Source organism: Petaurus breviceps, unplaced genomic scaffold (genome assembly GCF_028583685.1).
Source record: "Petaurus breviceps papuanus isolate PSGF00001 unplaced genomic scaffold, PetGlider_PUasm1.0 140, whole genome shotgun sequence".
Lineage (NCBI taxonomy): Eukaryota > Metazoa > Chordata > Mammalia > Diprotodontia > Petauridae > Petaurus > Petaurus breviceps.
In genome coordinates, this window is record NW_027185698.1 from 26,582,824 (window position 1) to 26,586,300 (window position 3,477).

The following is a 3,477-nucleotide window of genomic DNA, read 5'->3' on the forward strand; positions in this document are numbered from 1 at the left end:
GGTCTAGTACCTCTCCTGGATTTCCACACTAAATGGACTGGCTACCTGATCACATGTCATAGTTTTAGGAAGGTGTTTTTTGGTCCATTTTGTTTGTCTTATATAAATTGTTTGGCCAATCTTTTGGGGGTTCTCAGGGATCTCATTGAGGGCCCGTAATATTCTCGGGTTTGATGTAGCCCTAGCACAATGTCATCTGAAAACAGAAGCATCTGGGTAACCTCAGCATTGATGGAGAATCCCTCTTTCTCTCACCCCTTATAGAACATCATCTGTAACAGTGTCAAATACTTGTACTGGGCCAATATAGCTTTTCCATCTGTATGGTTTCCCTGAGGTTAATAATCAGAAGGTAGTTGAACAGAACTATCCTTATGGTGGTAGCTCTCAATGAATCATGTAAGATCTCAGCTTGTATATTCAAAATTCCTTGTTACCCAAAAAAGCCTGTAATCCTGTGTTTTGCTTCCTATTGAGTTAAATGTGTTTGTTTGTTTTTTAACAACCAACACAACAAATACATTGGGATCCCATATTTTCTGTACTTTCATGCAATTGTCTGCTATAGCAAATCATTTGCAAAAGTTTGGCTATGCTCTTCTCAAACCAAGGAAAACTGTGATATGTGTGTAGTTCATTCTTATAAAAATTGTATAATGATAAGAAAGTTAGTATATGGATGGGTCATTATTGATGTGACTAGTTGCCTTTATTTCAGCTGTGATAGAATCTATGTTTTCCCCCCAGTCCTTTTGCTGTCTTCTCTTCCCTGAGAGAGCTTGTAAAATAATTCTTTTGTGAACTTGAACTGGATTGGGCCTTTCTTCTAACTTCATGTGCTCAAGAATTGAGCTGTTTAGGGGTGGCTAGGTGACGAAGTCCACCAGTCCTGGAGTCAGGAGGACCTGAGTTCAAATTTTGCCTCAGACACCTACTAACTGTGTGACCCTGGGAAAAGCTGTCATCTTAAGTTTCCTCATCTATAAAATGGAGCTAATAATAATTGTACCTCCTTCCCAGGGTTCTTATATGAGATAATATGTGTAAAGCATTTTGCAAACCTTAAAGTGCTATGTAAACACTAGCTTGTAGTGATAGTATAAATCTAATTAATTGTGCTGTAGTCCAATTATCCTCATTTTACAAGATATGGACTGAGGTTCTGAGAGGTTGTCACTTGCAAAAAGTGACACACTTAATACATATTAGAGTTTGTGTTTCTATGAAGGTTTCTTGGCTTCACATCCACTATACAATAAGAAAATGTATGGAAAACATTTTGTAATGTCCATCACAGAATCATAGCATCCTAAAGTTTTCCAGTCAATAATCAATAAACATTTATTAGGCACCTACTGTGTGCTAGGAATATATGAAGTATGAGGGATACAAATGTTTTTTAAAAAGAAATATATTTCCTGCCCTCGAGGAGCTTACAATCTAATGGGGGAAGCTGGCACACAAAAGGAAGCTGAAAAGGGAGGGGAGAGTTACATGGTAGGCATGAGGTAGGTAGAGAAGCAAGCCAGAAAAGTCCTAAAGTAGTGCAGCCATGTGAGATATGAGGATGTGGCTGAGCTGAGTTGTCTCCTTAAATGCAGATTTGGAGTTCATGGCCCCACTTTCCAATCAGAGAGGCAGAGTGTAGTGATGAGGTTGAGTACCAAGGTTTATGAGACCACATAGGATGCTGTTTGTCTCAATAGTGAGCTTCCTGGGACACAGTGGAAAAGTTAAAATTGTAAGAGTTTCAAGAGATCTGTGAGGCCATCTTCTAACCCCCTGATTTTACAGATGAGGAAACTGAAGGAAGAAACTAAAAGAAACTTTTGAGTTGCTGTGCATTCATCTTGGCTTTCACTGTTCAAGAAATTCAGAGCAATTGCATGGAGTATTGGCAAGTCCATATCTCCTAGCTATAGGATGTGGTTTGCAGCTATGAGGGAGATCCTTTTCCTTCTTTAATGGGATGCTCAGAACCCCTAAACTCAAGTGATTCATCAGCCTCAGCCTCTCCAGAAGCAGAGACTACAGGCAGTAGGACTGAAACTTTTTATTTTTCATTTTCTTAGGGGACTTGAAGAATTGAATTTATGCCTCTCCATTTGTTCACAGGCTCCTGAGTGGTTTGTATCTTGGGCATTTTCTATGTTTCATGAAATAAAGGTTTTCTTCTACCATTTACCTATAATGTACACTGAGTACCTGTGTGGGAGTTGGGAATTCCATTACTTGCATTTGGGGAAACCTAGACACAAGCCATATTTTAACTTTATTTTGGAAATATTCTTGAAATAACTATAGGTGGGGGCAACAAGTCAAAGAGAGAAACTAACCTTTTATGGTTAGCCCCCCCCCCCCCCCGATCAAACCTAATCCTGGGTTTGTGAGCCTTGAGTCCTTGGGGCCCACAGGTTACATCTTTTTGCATTTTCTATACCTAGTAAAATAGCTTGCATATCATGAGCCTCCCTAAACCCCTCCTAATTCCAGTGCCTTCCCTATATATAATTTTCCCTGTTTATCCTATATGTATAGTTTACTTTGTATATCTGTGTTTGTATGTTCTCTCTCCTTTTAGAATGTAAGTTCCTTGAGGCCAGGTACTTCTTTTTGCTTCTTTTGTGTTCCCAGGCACATAGTAGGCACTTAAAAAGTTTTTTAATTGAATTGAATTGAATATATGACATAGTACAAAGCTTGCTGGCTGAACTCATTTCCTTTTAACTGGTGACTGGGGAATATTTTCCAAACAGTCCTGCAGAGCAGTGGAAAGTGGACTGAATTGAGAGCCAGAGGTCCTGGGATGGAATATTGGCTCTCCCATTTGCTAGTCATATGCTTAGGATCTCCAGCAAGTCATTTAAACTTTCTGGGCCTCATTTCCCTCATCTGTAAAATAAGGGGGGTTGGACTAGATGGCTATCAAAGGTCTCTGTTCTAGCTCTTAATCTGTAACCCTCCAACACTGGTGTTTATTCAGCCAATCAATTAACAAACATTTATTGAACATGTACTCTATACAAGGCACATTCATAATAAGCACAATTAATACACTGTCTTAATCTTGCCTCTTAAGAGGAACTGATTTCCTTCTGAGGCTGTAGTTGAATTTCTTGTTTTGCCAGACCACCCTGATCTCAGTTGTCTTACAAAGCACCTTTTGTTTTTTTGCATTGGTGTCCAAATGCTGGTGGAAGTCTGGGGGCAGGGGAAGACTGGTGTGGGACATGAAGGAAAGCAGGGAGATATTCCAGTTGGACAGCCTTTGTAAGAAGAAAGGAGTTTGATGAATGGAAGTTTGATCTCTAAAAGGTCATGTTCATCTCAAATGGAATTCCTATATTAGTTCTCAAGCTATTTGACTCCTTTAACCAGACCCTTTTGGGAAGGACATTCTTAATCACTGATCACATTTTGGGAAAGTCTTCTTAGCAGGATATATAATACCCCTCTTCTCCAGACTCTTCTACAACT